Here is a 19863-nt window from a genome sequence, read left to right on the forward strand (position 1 = left end):
GTCAATTCGTCATCAAAGTTGAAATTTTGCTCATATCAACCAATTTTTTTTAAAAATAATTATACAAAACATTTAAATAATGTTTGCCCATAAAAAAAATTGGCTAGTGAAATAATTGGATTCCTCTAGACTCATATTAAGAGTAAATCTATGCTGGTAGTAAATAATATATCACTTTTTTTGCAAACAAAATTCTTAATATAAATATCTTATAAATAAACATCATATTTCTCCTCATTTATAATACATTCTTAACTTAAATAAATATGATAAAATATTTTCTCCCTCAGCCTTTATAAAAAGTAACACACTAATTAATTAATTAATATATATGCTTCTACAAATGTGGAAACTATATAATTTTTGAATTACCTTTTAACAAAAGCACAAAAATATTCTTATTAAAAAACAAAAATAATTAAATTGCTTTACGGTTATAATTTTGATAATAAAATATGTACATATAAGTCTATAAAAGTCCCCAGGGAATATCCGAGCATGTCCCTGAATACGCACCACATAAGCCACAAGACAATTGCGGTGAATGTCCCTGAATAAAAGAGAATATTTTTCATGTTCCAAGAAAGTTGGTATGAATTTGTTTCTGCTTGAGCAAACTTCCAGGAACAGAGGAAAGTCCTATACATCACAAATTCAAGAGAGTTGAGGACAAAGACTGAGAAAATCATTTTTCAAGTTCTTGAAAAGGTTGGAATTTGTTTGTGGATGAACAATCTTTACTAATCTAAAATCATCTCATGACAACACCATGGAAGGGGCACCTCAATTTCCAAGCAATTACTCTGGATTAAGGTGGTGCTTTTTCTTGAGGAGCACCTCTCTTTGTTAAGTTCTGGTCCTTTTTCTTGATCTCGGAATATCACCTGTTTGGTGTTTATTGATTACATCTTCGCAGCATTGACAGACGATCTTGTCCGCTGAGACCTTCAAGTTAATGGGCGTGGTGGCCCTTGTCGCTTAATATCAGTACTGGTAATCAAATCAGGAAAAATTCAATTTCGGCGAAGCTTGATAACCAGAATATATGGCAAACGCGTTTCGGAAGTTTACAAAAAGGACACTAACGCTAGGCAGCCATTACGGGGTAAGGTCATCAATAACATCATCCAATCTCTTCCTATATAACTGGAATGCAATTTCCTTTATGCATCCAGACCTGGATAGCTTATTCATATGATCATGGAAACTAACGCTGGCCATGGGGGCATCAAAGAGAAGTTTAATGGACTGCCTGGATTCAGGTTCCACCCTACAGAGCAGGAGTTAGTGGGTTTTTATTTGAAGAGAATGGTACAAGGGAAGCTTCACAACTTCAACTTCATACCAACGCTCGAATTGTATCGTCATGAACCCTGGGATCTGCCCAGTATGTCCTTGAATCCCACTGTATTAGGGGTTGAATTTCACTGCATTGATTAATTGGTTTTATCTGTAACGTTTTGATGTTCGGATTTTGAATTACTGTAACTTGTAATTAATTCGCTGAATGAATCTTTGCAGACTTTGCTAGTTTGGGTGAAAGAGAGATGTTTTTCTTCGTCCCGAGAGATGAGAGGTGCCAGAACAGTCGAGGCCGGCCGAATCGCCTGACGGCAACTGGCTACTGGAAGGCCACGGGGTCTGATCGCTCGGTTCATGACGACAAGGCTCAGTGCATTGGGCTTAAGAAAACGCTGGTTTTTTACAGAGGGCGAGCCCGCCGGGGGCAGAAGACTGATTGGCTTATGAACGAGTATAGACTGCCCGACTACTTTGATAAGCCTAAGGTGAGCTGGGTTTCTCTACGATGGTCTTGATTAATCTAAAGTTACATTACACTGTACAGTTTGAGTGGGTATAATGGTACATTTTGAGTGAGATTAATAGCGAAGAGTATGTTTTATTTTTTAAAATGTATGTGTCTATATAAGTCAAATTTCCAACTGTAAGGAGGTGAGCTTTTGTCTTATAAATAAAAAATCTTAAATTTCAGGGTCACGGAAATGAGTCTTTGTCTCATAAATAAACGGTCTTATACACTAATTTGGAATGTAACTTGACTATGACTTTAAAATTGGATTATTATTATTATTATGACTTAGTTATATATATTTTTCTTTCTTTAACAGTGATGTATTTTCCATGTCACTAGTGCTTCGCTTGAATAGTAGGGATGATGGTTTGCCATGTCTCCTAGTGGTTTTCCATCCCATCCACCAGGAGACATGGCTCGTCATAGTAAAATTGGAAGGACAAACATCCTTGTCTGTTGTTAGAAAAATAATATAACAATGATGACTTTTCCTCATTTTCTTTAAATTTAGTTTAAATAAATTAACATAATCATATAAATTAAATTAAATAACTAGTAAATACCAATAAGAATCGATTAATAAAAAATATTAAATTAAAAAAAAACCAAAATTAAATTATTTATTATTATTATGACTTAATTATATATATTTTTCTTTCTTTAACAGTGATGTATTTTCCATGTCATTAGTGCTTCGCTTGAATAGTAGGGATGATGGTTTCCCAGGTCTCTTGGTGGTTTTCCATCCCATCCACCAGGAGACATGGCTCGTCATAGTAAAATTGGAAGGACAAACATGATAACAATGATGACTTTTCATCATTTTTTTAAAATTTAGTTTAAATAAATTAACGTAATCATATAAATTAAATTAAATAACTAGTAAATACCAATAAGAATTGATTAATAAAAAATATTAAATTTAAAAAAAAAAAAAAAAAAAAAAACCAAAATTAAATTATTGAAATTAAAAAAATCTTAAAAATTAATTAAATTACAACTTTATTTAAAATAATAATAATTATTATTTTTATTAATGTTGAAAATAATCAATATATTAGTTAAACATATATACATTTAAAAATTTATGTAAAAAGTTTCTTAATTATGTAAATTCACTCTTAATTTGATGGCTGGAAGATTAGCAGTTGCTGGGTCCCAGCCTTGTCTTCCTAGCCTCCTCATTCCCCTTTGGTTAGGTCTTAGGGTTTCTGTCTTCCCTCTCCTCAAATTCTGTTTTTGGCGGGTGTGTCTTGGAATGCAGGAGTTAGTAATATGTTATTAAGTAATTTCGGGCCAATTATGGTTTTAACCTTATCCCAGGGGGTAATTTTAGCATTAGATTAGATTCTTTGCATTGTTTTTTAACCTAGTTATTTCCTTTAACTGATTTCCTATATATTGAATTAAAAAAAAACCCCTTTTTTAAACCTTGTAAGTAATAACATAATTAATTTTAATAAAAAAAAAAAAAATTAGTAATTAATATTGATTGTTAGATAATATAAACATGTACTTTAATTATGGTATTTACATAATAATGATTTAACTAGAATATGATTTATAAGATTAAAATTATAAATTAGTAAGTAACTATAGATTATTTAATAATCATAAATTATTGTATGAACTTTTTATAATTAATAAAAATGATTTATTTTAGAGGAGATCTAGTTCACCTTTGGACCCTGAATTTTAATAATTATTATTAAATAAATACACAGTTAGCTATTGTAACTATATTATAAGAATAATAGTAATTTAATATTTTTAAATAATTTGGGAATGATAATAAATATAAGTGAATTGGAGATTTAATTTATTAATGACCATCATATTTAGTTTACCATCATTTAGTTTACCATAATTTATTAATGACCATTATTTCTAGTTTACCTTTGGACCCTTTGATTTAAACAGTTATAGGTACCTATTGTAACTAAATTCTAAGAATAATAGTAATTTAATACTATTTATTTATATTTAAATAATTTGGGGATAATAATAAATATAGGTTATTTAATAAATATGAAGATATAATGACCATTATATTTAAACAATAAATTTATTATTCAATTAACTAATAATAATAAATTATTTGCTTCTATTAATAAAAATCAGGGGTTTGACTTTGATCCTCTGGTCAAAATTAGCCGTTGCAATTTAGCCGTTGGAGTCTCTGCACACTCTATTTAATCAAGCTAAGCCAGATCAGTTCTTCAACTTGTCCTGACAATGAACCACACCGGTTGGTTCGAAGCCAGATCAGTTCTTCAACTTGTCCTGACAATTTGGTTCGAAACGCATCGACAAAAGATTGATTATGTGATTTTGCCGAAGATTTCCAGACAATATTATAGCCCATAACATGGTTCATCAATTCCATATATCAAAAACTCATAACTAGTTTCATATTACATTTTTTCATGTGATATTTTTTTAATTAAAGAATTTAATTAAAATGACAAAAAAATGACGAATAAGTTTGGAAATAAATCTCAGCTTTTGATTGTGTATACTTTTGAGAATATTCTATATTATTATGTTAAATCCTTACCATCTACCTCATAGTTATTGATAATTAAATTAAAATTGTGAAAGATTTATTCCAAAATAGATATGTTTATAGTCATAACAAATTCAATAATACAATTCAGAAAAAACAAAACAGTCATTTTCCTCCTTTTTCAAAAACTTTTTTTATTTTCCAAACTTAATTAATCACTTTACAAAATTAATCAGATTTCACTAAATCATTTTTCTTTGTTTTCTCTAATCTCCTACCTACTTTTTAAATGTAAAAATAATCAAATTTCACTAAATCTCTTTTCTTGTTTTCTCAATTCTCCCACCTACTTTTTAAATGTAAAAATGAAGTTGAGAAAATTTCATTTTCACAGTTACTTTTCTTTTCCTTTTACTTTCTTCTCTATGCTATGCAGGCATCTTTCCATTTGTAATTAACACAGATACTGCCATTAACAATCGGTGCTCACGAAATAACAAACCGGTGGGTAGGTAAACTAAGAACAATGAATTTTCAAACGAATTTCACCCAATTATACGTATTCGAATCGAATCGTTGAGTTTTATTTTGTGGCCAATTCGGGCTAATATGGTAAATATGGTTAATATAATTTCTAGTCTCTCCACGGGCTAATTCCTTCAAATCTTCTTTGAATTTATAATTCATCATTCATATCTGATTCTTAGTTCGTTGCTGTTTGTTCTACTGGTTCTGCAGAAGGAAGTAGTGCTTTGCCGCATATACAGAAAGGCCGCCCCTCTCAAGTGGCTGGAACAGCAAGCAATGAGCTGCCAGGAAGAAGTGGCTTCAAGTCACAGTAGATCACAGCATTCTCTTCTTTTTCCTGCAGAATTCAATGATACTAAGAGTATTCAGGATGCTAAGTCGATCTGTGTCCGAGACTCCGATTCTCTCGCCTGCCATGAAATTACAACAGAACCGAGCAGCTCCCCCAAAGATAACGTTACAAAGAGCGACATAACTGGTTCTCTGGGCTGCGCAGTCGATTCAGGTTTCGTGGATTCGACAATCGATGGCGAATTTATCCACTGGGACTTCCAGGTGTCTGCAGAGGACTATACTAGATTCACAGAATTTTCTAGCATAATAACCAAGTTGAATTTTGATGTTTAGGAATATTTTGGTATTTGATTATACAGTTAAGACTCTTTATAAATCGATTCTAAATAGTAAAATTTAGGCTGGAGTTGTGATGAGACTTGCTTTCTTATTGCTTGTACCTTCTACACTAAAAGCGTATGGATGTCTAGAGATTTGAACATGAGTGAAACTCTTCAGAGAAACAATTGATTTTGTGCTGTCTGTAAGATTCTGAGATATTTCTAAATCTGTAATATCTCTTGTAAAGTGTTTTTCCTACTGTTTTGAATATATATTTTAAGTGTGCTTAAAAAGCTACAAATACATAAAGTTTTGAGTATGTACATAATTATAAATTTTAAGACTCAAATAATTATACAAAGAAAGACTCTAATTATAATGTTAAAATTAATTCAACCATATAAATTAAATAGATGATAAATGTATAAAAACACAATCCATAATAGATATCAAAACACTAACTTCATAATGTATATGAAATTGTTAAAATTAAAAATATCATAAAATTAATTAAATTATAATTTTATTTTAAATTATTATTATTAAATTTAATTATAAAAAAAACTAATATAAAACTCAAAATATATATATGAAAAAATATCAAACCAATATAAACTACTTTCTTAATTAAATACTCTAAAATACTCTAACTTCCCAATGCAAATTTTTATTTATTTAATTTAATTCGCAAAATTAACTTAGTTTTACAGTGCTCGACTGCGCCAGTTATCTTTGTTCTGTCGAGAGGACTATTAATACTTCAATTATTCTGCCTCAACATTATAAAGGTGTAAACATTTTAATCTGTAAGGTTGAAATGTAAACCCGTGGCAACCAACTTCAGATTTTTATTTCTTTCATGTCATCACTATAAGGGCTATATTGTTTAGGATACTTTGAGAATCTAGGCTATGGTCATGATGTAGCAATTTTAAGTTATGAACTTTATATGGTCGCTGATGCGACCTCCATCTTATACTTAATGATTGGTTATTATTGTTTTTTCGTCATGTCTACTTGTCGACTCCCCTAGGGTCATAGGGTTATAACACTGGTTGGAAGGGTTTAAGAGTAAATCTTTTTACGAGAATCATGTTTTTTTTTAAAGGTTGGTTGTTTTATATGACTTTGATTTTGCATTTTATTATAAGTAACCAGATTTGTCCAAAGCCCCTTCGAATCCGAATCGTGTGAATTGGATACGATTTGCTAGGAATTCGAATCCTAGAACGGGACACGACGTGTCTGTATGGGATTCGAATCCGAATCCTATGAATTGGATACGATTCGCTAAGAATTCGAATCCCAGAATCGGGACACGACGTGTCTGTACCGGATTCGTACGAATCCCATACGGACACCTCATGCGCTGATTCTGGGATTCGAATCCCCTAAAAATGCATTCCACGGACCTAAAAACGTGTTGTTCCTTTTGATTTTCACCTCATTTCTCATTCACTTTTGCATAGTTTGAGCTGTGGGCAAGGAGGTAAGGGTTTGGAGCAAGGAGCTAAGGGTGTGGAGCATTCGGCAAGGAGATTCAAGCACTAGGTAAGTGCATTTCAGTTCTATTTTTTCGCATATCTATTACACCAATTTGTATATGATTTTTTTTTACAAATTTGTGCATGTTTTGTTCATTTTTTTTTACAGTGTTCATGGGTCAATCAAAGTTAGCAGTTAGGGGGCAAAGGAAGGTGAAGAATGTCTCCATTGGAGATGCCCCTCCTCCCCCATTATCATCAGAGTCTTCTGCAAGTAATGTTGAGGGAAGAGGAGGACCTAAAGACAACATTGAGAAATATCCTTTGTGGAAATACGTCATAAGAGAGGATGGAACAACCACCAAGGGGAAGGGAGGAGGCAATGTGCAATGGAGATGCAACTTTTATCACATTTCTTTCAAAAGCACATATTTCCGTGTGAAAGGCCATTTGTTGGCTTTACCGGGTTGTGGAATTGGAGCTTGTAAAACTGTTCCTTTACAAAAAAGGAAAGAAATGGAAAAGGAGTCCACTGTTGGTATGGAAAATGTGACTGCAAAATCAAGAAAAACCAAGAATGAAGACCCCCTTCAATTTTTGAGGAAAGGTACCATCAAATTTCCATTTGAGAGTTCTATTGGGGGAGAAACAGCAAAAAGAAGAGCAATTACACTTGGTCCAATGGACAATATTTTTCAAAAAGAGAAACATGAAGAGCTTGATCTCACCACTGCCTTCTTTTTCTATCAAAACTTCATATCATTTAATGTTGCACGCTTGCCTTGATTTATTGAGATGTGTTGAGCTCTAACTCACGGGTCTCCATCGTGGTATGTGCCTTCTGGCTCAGAGAAGCTTAGAACCACATTGTTGACGAAGGCAAAAAAAGAGGTGCAAAAAATGCTTGAGCCTATTGTAGCATCATGGCCAACATCTAGAGTCAGCATTGTTTCTAATGGATGGACAAATCAAGCATGACACCCAATCATCAACTTCATGGTGTCTTCCTTCAATGGTCCAATTTTCTTGAAAATAGTGGATACACTTGGAGAATAGAAGGATGCACAATTTATTGGTGAGTTATTTATTAAAGTTATTGAAGATGTAGGTGTTGATTCTTGTGTGCAAATCATTACAAATAGTGCACTTGTTTGCAAGGCTGCTGGCATGATTGTGGAAGCTAAATATCCTCAAGTGTTTTAGACACCTTGCATTGTCCACTCATTGAACTTAGCACTGAAGTCCATTGCTTCTGATGTGCTTTGGATTGGTAACATTATTGAGGATGCACAACATATCCGTAACTTTGTGCAAAATCATACAAATTCCCTCACTATCTACAAGGAGTACACCAATCTATCATTGTTGAAGATTGATGATACATGGTTTGCCTCTTCATTCATGATGTTGAAGAGGTTGAAGGAGGTCAAGACTGCTCTTGGGTCCATGGTTATTTCTGATTTTTGGTTTTTTTGGAGAAAGACAGATCAGGTAGCCTCTAAAAGAGTGAAGGACACAATGCTAGATGATGCTTGGTGGGAGAGGGTAGATCTAATTATTCAGATCATGGACCCTATCATTTCTTTGCTTCGATTTATAGATACAAACAAACCCATCCTAGGAGAGGTTTATGAGGGATGGGATTCCATGATTGAGTCTGTGAAGAGAATTATTCTACAGAGTGAGTGCTCCGACTATGAGACATCACTAGAGGCCTTCTGTGATACTATACAGGATATTCTTGTCAGCAGATGGGACAAGAATTGTACACCTTTACATTGTTTGGCTCACTCATTGAACCCAAAATACTACAGCCATGACTGGCTGAATGGTGGACCTTCCCAGAGATTCCCTCCTCACATGGATGGTGAAATCTCACAGCGAAGGAAAGAGGCATTTAGGTGGGTTTTTCAGGATAGAGCATTGCTTGATGAGGTGGAGGATGCCTTTGCAGAGTTTTCCACTAGCACTGGTTGATTTGCAGGATATGATGTGATTAGAGATAGGGGGGCTAAGAAGCCCTATTCTTGGTGGGCAAATCATAGGGCAACAAGCCCTCCTCTTCAACAGTTAGCCATGAGGGTCCTCTCTCAGGTGACTTCATCCTCTTGTTGTGAGAGGAATTGGAGCACATATGGGGATTTATATGGTGTGAAGAAGAGCAGGCTTGAGCAGTCCAGGGTAGAGACAATGGTGTATGTGCACACCAACCTTCATCTTATTTACAGGCAGAGGGAAGAGTGGTTGAGGGGAAAGACAAAGATGTGGGATGTCTTTCCTAATGATATGGGTTTGGACAACAGTGTTGAGTTAGCATTGGCCAACATGGATCTTAATGATCCAGTGCTAGAGCCTGTTAGATTTGATGATGATGATATTTTAGAGGGGTCATCCTCCACACCAACAAATGCAGAGACGACTATGGATACAAGGGAGGAGGAGGATGCAGAGGAGAGCAGTGGTGACCATGATGATGAGGACATTGATGCTGATTCTGATGATCAATTTGAGGATCGATGACTACCTATTACCTTGAGGCTTGTATACCTGTAGTTGTTTTATATTTTCTATTTCTATTTTCCATTGGCATTGCACTAGCACTACCTATGTAACACAGTTTTATTTGATGACTTAATGAGAAAACTATAGTTGTCAGTGTCTTTATCCTACTATCTTGTACTTGTAGTTGTAAGTTGTCTTTCATTTATGAATTATGAATCATGATTTATGTGACCACTGACATGTATTTGAATTTTGTATGTACTATGCATGTTATAGATGAAGATCTATGTTTGAAATCAATGAATTTGTATCATTAATTAGAATTTGTGTAAGAAATATCAAATTTTTAATATATATATATATATATAACGAATCCTACGTGTCCTGTTCTGAGGGGTTAACATGTCCGAATCCGACACTCAAATCTTTGTATCCTACGAATCCCGAATCCCCGTGTCAGGTGACTTAGATTTTAATATTAGGGAAAATTTTAAGGATATAAATTTATCTTAAAGTTTAGAAATTAATTGTAAAATGTTTAGCAATATATTTGTAAAAATATTCAAATTTCTAATGATTTTATATAGTCTCTATAAAATTTTAGCGATTTCGAAAGTAAATTAATTTTATGATATAAAATTTCGGTGAATCATTTTTAAGAAAATGTAAATTGGCAAATATTTTATTTGGAAAAAACATAGAAAATTAACCTACCCGTGAATATTAGCCCCTAAAATTTTCCCAACAAGTAACATAAAAGACAATCTACACAATTAAATGAATAAAATTCTAATATAACGATTGTCAAGCATGTGGAGTGGTTAAGGGATAACTACCCTTGGCCACCACACTCTCATTGTCACTCCTGTTAGTGTGGCTCTGCAGCCACTTTAGAGTTTCCTTCTGGCTAATGACACCATTGGTCATGTATATGTAGTGTTCAATGGCTCATTTTTGCTCTCCTAATTCTTATTTTTTAATTCATATACTCTCTCATTGTCACTCCTGTTAGTGTAGCTCTGCAGCCACTTTAGCGTTTCCTTCCAGCTAATGACACCGTTGGTCATGTATAGGTAGTGTTCAATGGCTCATTTTTTCTTTCCCAATTCTAATTTTTTAATTCAGAGACTCTCTCATTGTCACTCCTATTAGTGTGGCTCTGCAGCCACTTTAGGGTTTCCTCCCAACTAATGACACCATTGGTCATGTATAGGTGGTGTTTAATGGCTCATTTTTGCTTTCCCAATTCTTATTTTTTAATTCAGAGACACTCTCATTGTCACTCCTATTAGTGTGGCTCTGCAGCCACTTTAGGGTTTCCTTTCGGCTAATGACACCGTTAGTCATGTATAGGTAGTGTTCAATGGCTCATTTTTGCTTTCCCAATTCTTATTTTTTAATTCAGTGACTCTCTCATTGTCACTTCTGTTAGTGTGGCTTTGCAGCCACTTTAGGGTTTCCTTCCGGCTAATGACACCGTTGGTCATGTATAGGTAGTGTTCAATGGCTCATTTTTGCTTTCCCAATTCTTATTTTTTAATTCAGAGACTCTAGTTAACTCATTCTTGTAAATTGCACAGGATCAATGGTCGACCTGACAAAATGTTATCTCTCCATTCTTAAAGTTCTAGTTTTGTAGTTTGGAGCTATAAACTCACATAGAGTTTTTGTAAATCATTAATGAAATTCAAAATGTTACGGCCTGAAATTTTTTTAATTTAAAACTCGAACAATTACTCTCAGTGTATTTGACAAAGGATATTCTCTCAAAAAATTTTCTGATCGTTAATACAATGTTGTTAATTTCATGCTACCCTTGATACGAATATCTGGGTGTTAGGATATTGTTTTATTTTGACAAGCTTTCCTTGATACACCAAAATTTGGGTTTACTGAACATTATGATGGTGTTTAATTCCCGAACATATTAATGTTTCTCTTAATATACTATTGAGCATTCAACTTATATATTTATTTTCATGTACACAGGTCGACTGTGTCCCAACTTTGTGGTGGGAATTTATTTTCCAAAAGGTTGTTATCTCTTGGTTTCATTCCCCTTCCACACATTGTATTTTATTTTTCTTTTTGTCCACTTTAAGTGTATACATATTCACAACTAGTAAGCATTGTCTCGATATATATATATATATATATATATATCACAGACATAGGGTTAGGGTTTGAGTAGCCTATCTCATTGATTATGAAACTTTTTTATATAATGGTTGCTTAATGTGGAACATCAATATGCTTTATTTTCTTGTATAAAGATTACTTAATGTGGAAATTGTTTCTCGTTTGATTCTATAAATTTTGCCTATGTATTTTGTTCATTTATCATATAACTCTATCTATAACAGATTCTTTAACACAGTTCTTTATTTCTTTATTCCCTTTGAAATTTGCTACCATGACCTAGTGTTGGTTTAAGTTGGGCTGACCCAGGTTCGGCTTTTATTGCGCATCAACAAAAACCCTTAATCACGAGCCCTCTCAGCAATAACCTGCAAGCAGATCACAATGTCACCCGAAGTGATTATGGGTGGTTGCAAAACCATGTTTCTGCAACTTGAATGGCACTTTTGTATTTTCTTTATGCTTTAACACCTATGAATTACTTCGCAATCAAGAACTACTTCACACTTATATATTACTTGTAGAATTACATTCATCACTTAAACATATCATAATCATACATAAGCTTCGGAATACTGAAATAAAATGAAGTTAATAAGAAAAACACATGAAGACACAACTTTTATTGTGGTTCATCCTAGTGTGGGACTACGTCCACAAGAACTGTTTCTTATAATATAGAATTTGTAGAACAAATAGTTCATCCTTGCGAACACAGTTGCAAGGTGTTTTCACACTAAGCTACAAACATTTTGTTTACTAAGTTGTAGACCGAGGCCTCACGCACACAGCTGTGGAGTCTCGCCCTTCCTCCAAAGTACATATCAACAAAATAGATCCATAAACACAGATTTTGATCTAATACTTGTCTGCCTTCTTTATTATTGATCCCTATATATATTATTACATGAGGGATTATATCGCTACATTACCATGGACTTGATACCATGGTTTCTAAAGTACAAGGGACTATGGTCCAAAACCATCATTTTTAGAAAATTTTATGCTTTTTACAAAAAGGGAGGGGCTTCACCGTGAAGCCCCCATAATGCGGGGTGAGTTCGCTAGGCAGTCCTTTTGTGCTCTGCTCCTCTGTTGCATGGTCCACTTCACACTTTTTACTGTGCGCTTTATCCCCAAAAATTGGCTTCCTTGCCCAAAATCTGGCTGAGTTGGGCTGCACCCAATAGGCCCCCAAAATTCACCGGTGACTCATCCCGAGTCACTTAGCTGTTGTGCCTCTGATCTTTTCTGTAATGTTGTTATAGGTCTGGTTGAACTATTGGAGCACTTCTGTCATCTATTTATCTTTGTTGCATGCTTCCTCCAACAATGCTTATGTTACATGCTCTGCAACCTTCTGTAGCAATGTTGGCTCCTTTTGTTGAAGCTTCTAGAGCTTCTCATCTACTGTCCGAGAGAGTTGAAGGGCCTCATCTTACCAAGGATGAGTTATGTCTATCAATGTCTGGTCTTCCCTCTTCAACTCTTTGATCCTCTTCTGTAGTGCCTTCAGTTCATTGATCTTTGAGAGCTTTTGTGATATAGGTAATGTCTTCATAGTTGCTCGATGTTCCTCTAACTTCTACTGCTTTTGCTACATCTCCTCCTCCACTTTGTGAACATTTGGATCTTCTTATAGTGAAGTCAAAATCTGCATACTCTCGTCCAATAATTTGTTGTAGTTTGCCAATGTTGCAGAGATGCTAACCATGGCTAACTTTAGGTCAGGCTCCCCTTGGTCTCTTATATCCTGCGGTGTAGCTCACTGCAACTTCATTTTCATCTCACTAATTTTGACTTTGTATTGAAACTGTATCACGAAAACATTATCTTTCTGCTCCTTGATGGCAAGGTTGAGCTTTGCGACATTTTCTTCTACCGATTCTTCTTCACAGACCTCCATGTCCAGAATTACCTTACATGTTGTTTCTATTGCGTCCTTCAGCTGCTAATATTCTTTTTCTATTTGATCTTTATCTTCTATTGTCTGGTCAAGATTCTATGACAGCACAACCCGCTCCCTTTCCACCTGTATGTTGAGCTATGATGTGCGCTCTTCCCTTAGCTTTAATTCCTCTATAATCTCCTCATGTATTTTATGTAACCTTGGCAGTGACACTATTGTGATGTTCATGTTTATATGTGTCCACTCCTTGGTTTCCTACTGAATTTTCGTTGACTCAAATTATAGAGCCCCTGTAGGTATTTGTGTCAACCTTGTTGTAAGGGTAGGAGCTAGTGGCCTTCCTTCTGTAATCCTTTCTTGTATTTGTGCAAGATGTATAATTGATAATTCCAAAAGCTTCAAATCTACAATCCTTTCCTCCACACCTATGATAAGCTCGACATAGCAATCTTCCACCCTATTCTAAGATTCCATTTTGAACTCCTAAACCTTATCTCTGATCTGGTCCAAGTCACCCTTAGTGAGAATCAGTAGTGTGCCCTCCTTTGACTTAACCACCTTATGCTTCTTTTTTTCCTTGGCGGAAGCTTCCCCTTGGTTCTTCCTTTTTTGTATGACATATTTATCTGTTTCTGCCTTCTTTCCTTCCTCAGTTGTATCTTTCCCTCCTTGAGGTTCCTCCTCATGGTGTTCTTCTTTGTGATGTTCTTCTTCCCCTTCCTCTTTTTCTTCCTCCGATTCCTTCTCTTTGTTCTTTCCACTGGCTTTGCCATTGTGTGAAGTGTCCAGTTATTCTTCTATCGCACTATCCTCTACTTCCTTCAGCAGAGTCATCCACTCTGTGGGCCATTTATGTACTAATGCTTCCAGATCCTCCTCTTTGACCATGTATGGAAATGCATGTCATTTATTCTTTGTGTCTCTGCACACCTAAATTTGCACTTTATGGAAATCCCCCTTTAACCTCGATACGGGGTTGTATTGTTTGCATAAACTTAGCGAGAGGTGCAGATACTGGTTTACGAGCATGTGCATATACATCTAGTATAATATGAAGAAGATTTTGTTTTCCCAGGCAAGCGATGGTTAAGTATTATGCCACAATGAAGCATACCTTGCAGCCTCACAAACATCTATAGGCACCGAAGGGAAATGTGTATCCTCCAGCTCACTCCATGCTAACAACGTGATAATTAAAATCAACTAGGAATAGTGAAAAGGGGTACCTCTTTCCTATATCTAATGGAAGTCATCCAGGAATGCTTTTCATATGTATGAAATCCAGTTATACTCGACTCCATTTGCACACTACGTAGTTAAGGCCACCACTGGTGTAGGGACTTCATTTGCATGACCCTTCCTCATTATCTTTCCAGCCAGAATATGTGCTGCGAAGCAGACTGCTTGGTCGCTGATAGAGTTTATGTCGTAGCTCGTATTTCCTTTGAGCAACCCATACTTCTGCTTCATGATTTCTGTGAAATCACGGTCCTAGTCCTTCCCAGCAAACTCCTCCATGAGGTTCCTCTCTTGGTATGGTAGCTTTGTGATTCTCCAGATCATCATTTGGTCTATGGGGATTTTTTCCCCCATCCACAGGTGTCTGTCATGAATTAACACCAATAATTGGTGCACACATGTTGTGTTTGCTGAACTCCTATCTGTATTGTCCCGGCATACGTTTATCTTTGTTGCGTGCTTCCTACAAAAATTCTTATGTTACATGCTCTGTAGCCTTCTATAGCAATGTTGTCTCCTTTTGTTGAAGCTTCTAGAGCTTCTCATCTATTGTCTGGGAGAGTTGAAGGGCCTTGTCCTACCAAGGATGACTTCTATCTATCAATGTCTACGCTTCCCTCTTCAGCTCTCCGATCCTCTTCTGAAGTACCTTAACTTCATTGATCTTTGTGACCTTCTACGATATAGGCAATGTCTTTGCAGTTGCTTGACTTTCCTCTAACTTCTATTGCTTTCTCCTCCTGCAGTGAAGTCCAAACAAGCATACTCTCGTCTAGTAGTTTGCTGTAGTTCGCCAATGCTGCAAAGATGCTAACCATAACTAGCTTTAGGTTAGCCTTCCTTTGGTCTCTTACATCCTACGAAGTAGCTAGCTATAGCTTCAATTGCAGCTCACTAATTTTGGGTTTGTATTCAAACTGTATCACGAAAACTTTGTCTTTCTGCTCCTTGATGGCAAGGCTGAGCTTTATGATCTTTTCTTCTATTGATTCTTCTTCACGGACCTCCATGCCTAAAATTCCTGTACATGTTGTTTCTATTATGTCCTTCAGTTGTTGATATTCTTTTTCTATGTGATATTTATCTTGTATTGTTTGGTCAAGCTTTTGTGACAACGCATCCCACTCGTTTTCCACCTGTATGTTGAGTTGCAATGTGCACACTTCCCTTATCTTTAATTCCTCTATAATCTCCTCATGTAGTTTATGTAACCTTGGTAGTGACACTACTGTGATGTTCATGTTTATAAGTGTCCACTCCATAGCTTGTTGTTGAATTTATGTTGACTCAAATTGTAGAGCCCTTGCAATTATTTGTGTCAGCCTCACTGCAACGGTAGGAACTATCGACCTTACTTTTGTAATCCTTTCTTGTATTTGTGTGGGATGTATAATTGATAATGACAAAAGATTAAACTTTGTGATCCTTTCCTGCACACCTTGTTCCAAGATTCCATTGTGATCTCCTAAACCTTATCTCTAATTTGGTGCAAGTCACCCTCAGTGATAATCAGTGGTGTGAACTCCTTTGACTTATTTTCCTTATGCTTCTTTTTGGACTTGGTGGAAGCTTCGCCTTGGCTCTTCCTTTTCTGTATGGCATATTTCTCTGTTTCTGCCTTCTTTGCTTCCTTAGTTGTATCTTTTCCTCCTTGAGGATCCTTCTCGTGGTATTCTTCATCATGGTATTCTTCTTCGTGGTGTTCTTCTTCCTCTTCCTCTTTTTCTTCCTCTGATTCCTGCTCTTTATACTTTCCACTGGATTTTCCATGGTGCAAAGTGTCCATTTCTTCTTCTATCACGCTATCCCCTGCTTCCTCCAATGGAGTCATCCACTCCACGGGCCATTTTTGTACTAATGTTGTGAGATCCTCCTCTTTGACCATGTATGGCAATGAATTCCATTTATTCTTTGTGTCTCTGCGTGCCTGAATTTTCACTTTATGGAAATCCTCCTTGAACCTCGACACGGGGTTGTACTGTTTTTATAAACTTGGTGAGAGGTGCAAATGATGGTTTACAAGCATGTGCAAATCCATCTATTATAATATGAAGAATTTTTTGTTTTCTCAGGCTCGTGATGTTTGAGTAGTATGCCACAGGGAAGCATACCTCGCAACCTCACAAACATCTCTACGCACTGAAGGGAAATGTATATACTTCCTCTCCCTCCATGTTAACAACATGATAAGTAAAATCAACTAGGCATAGTGAAAAGGGGTACCCTTTTCCTGTACCTAATGGTAATCATCTAGGAATTCCTTTCATAAGTATACAGTCCAGTTATACTCGACTCCATTTGCACACTGTGCAGCTAAAGTCACCACCGATGTAGGGACTTCATTTGCGTGACACTTCCTCATTACCTTTCCAGCTAGAATATGTGTCACGAAGTAGACTGCTTGGTCGCTAATAGAGTTTATGTCATAGCCCCTATTTCCTTTGACCAACCCATATTTATGCTTCATGATTTCTGCCAAAGCATGGTCCTGGTCCTTCCCAATGAACTCCTCCATGAGGTTCCTCCCTTGGTATGGTAGCTTTGTGATTCTCTAGATCATCATTTAGTCTATGGGGATTTTGTCCCCCATCCACAGGTGTTTGTCATGAATTAACACCAATAATTTGCTTACACATGTTATGTTCACTGAAATCCTACCGAAGTTCAAAACATTCAACATGTTGAGCAAGCCTAACTGCGCCAACCCGTTTTCCCATCGATGTGGTTCCAACCTCATCACCCTGTTGTCTGGGTAGTGAACCTACTTCTAGTAACGATTCGATGCAAACTATGGGTACTTCCTTCGGTCATTAAAATCTTTGTCTGTAAACTTTAGCTGCAGAATATTTCCTAAAATATCTCCTTCAAATGGCACATCCTCTGGCAATAGTGGTGTGAATGTCCCATACTCTGCATCTTTGGCATCCTTTACAGGCTTAACGTTCGACTTCCTCGGTGGAATATATGAGGATAGAGGTGAGATGAACACTGCACCCCCTTCATCTGCCTATATTTCTTCCACTTCTTCTTCCTCAATGGTGACTTTCTTTAATTGTGTCTTAGGTTTGACAAGTTTGGCAGGCTTCTTTTCTTTCTTATTTTAGGATCTTTCTTCCTCAGTTTTCCGCTTTCTTGGAGATTTTCGTTGTTTCTGTGGCATCAATGCTGCTACTGAGGGTGTTTCTACTACAAGTGTTGCGATTGGTGATGTTGCGAGTGTATTAGTTGTGCCCCTCTAGGTGCTTGATAGATCTAGAGCTAAAATGGATCTAGGTTGGTGTATATATCCTATGTATACTAAACTTAATTTTAATCTTTTTAAAAATAAAGGTACACAACTGATCCAGATTTAAACAAGAATGCAACAAATTATAGAGATAACCATAAACATAGATGTGCAGCGGAAATAATACTTCATTTCATTAATGTAAAATACTGAAATATGCTTACAAACAGTAATGGAAATAAACCAGCTAGGGCGATGGTAGCTTATCTCTGAGAAGAGATGTGGCAGCTATATGCCTCTGAACTGTCTTAAAATGAGGCTTGAAGGCCTATTTATTGTTGGGAAACAATGGAAAACCCTAAACTTCCAAAAACCTAACCCTAGAAGATGAAACGCCAAATTGTGGGCCTCGTTTGGGTAAATTGGTACATCAACTTCTCGGGGTCGTAACTTTGGCATATGATCTCCGTTTGACATGCACAATATCTCGTTAGAAAGATATATCCGAGAACTACAACTTTGGGAAGAGAAAAATCAGTCCATGGACCCATGTTGCTCCCAAGTTTCCAAAAAAACGTCGTGTAGGGCCTCAAAACAGCTCTGGAATTTCAAGACCCGAAAAACTGCTAAAAATAGTAAGTTGTGCTACAATTAAGGAAACTGAAAATGCTGAGAGAAACAATGGTGGGGCTCCAAGTGGACTTGGTAGGTGGCCACCAATGTCCACCTGGATCATTCCTCCCCCCTTAGGAAGCAATGGTCCCAATTGCGTTGAGTTCCTCCATGAGATGAGGAAACTTCTGCTGAACTTGGTCCCTGGTGAGCCACTTGCCCTGGTGAAGGAGTTGGCCTACTTTGAAAACTCGATACAGTTGGATATTCTATTGGCAAGTGTTCTTGATATGTCTATCCATGATTTGATCAGTTGCATCTTGTTCCATGTAATCTGGATTTAATTCTGTGGGTGTGAGTTGTTTTGCAATGTCGGATGTGTCTAGTAATGATGGAAAGTATGGTCAAAGGCGGTCCACATTGAACACTGGGTGTAGGCCAAGGAATGGGGGAATGCTGAGCTCAAATGCATTGTCTCCCATAGCCTTAGTAATGGTGCAAGGACCATATCAGAGTGGTCTCAGTTTCTGATAGGCTCTAGTAAACCGTTCCTTTTGCAAATGCAACAATACTTTGTCGCCCACCTGAAACTTGTGTGGCACCTGATGTTCATCATGTTGCTACTTGTACTTGGCATTTTATTTCTCCATAATGTCATGGACCTTCTAGCGAATATGTTGGATGTGCTCAATGAAGCTGGTTACATTGTCTGTTTCGGACTGGACATGAGCTGAATCTGTGTGAGTAGCTACAAGTGGCATGGCCACATCAATGGGGCATAGTGGCTGGAATCCCAAGCCCACTTGAAAAGGGCTATGGCCAATCGATCTGTGAAGAGCTCGGTTGTAGCTATGATGAACATAGGGGAGGCTCTCGTCCCATGTGTGTGGATGCTTTGAGTTTTACATGTGCAGAATGTGTACAATCATCCTATTGAAAACCTCTGTTTGGCCATCAGTTTGAGGATGGAAGGCTGTGGAATTAGTGAGTTTGGTGTCCAGCATTGACCAGAGATTGGACCAAAATGTACTGAGGAACTGACTGTCCCGATTTGAGATGATAGACTGTGGGATCCCAAAGTGCACCCACACTCATTCAAAGAAGAGTTTAGCAGTGGCTTTTGCTGTGATACTCTTCTTGCAGGCCACCATAATGGCTGTCTTGGAGAACCTGTCGATGACCACAAAAACACAGTCACTTCCATGCTTAGTGGAAGGAAGACTGACATGTAATCCATGGAGATGGATTCCCAAGGTTGACTAGGGCTAGGCAGTGGGGTATAGAGGCCTT

At 36.5% G+C, this 19863-nt stretch overlaps 1 pseudogene; it reads left to right on the forward strand.

The window, feature by feature from the left end:
- The first annotated feature begins 1200 nt into the window (after window positions 1–1200).
- Window positions 1201–5474, forward strand: LOC149252806 (NAC domain-containing protein 22 pseudogene; annotated as a pseudogene).
- Window positions 5475–19863: the final 14389 nt, after the last annotated feature.

The sequence above is a fragment of the Pinus tabuliformis genome, chromosome 7, assembly GCF_031772625.1.
Source record: "Pinus tabuliformis cultivar Carrire ecotype Pingquan chromosome 7, CPIR1, whole genome shotgun sequence".
NCBI classification, from domain to species: Eukaryota; Viridiplantae; Streptophyta; class Pinopsida; order Pinales; family Pinaceae; genus Pinus; species Pinus tabuliformis.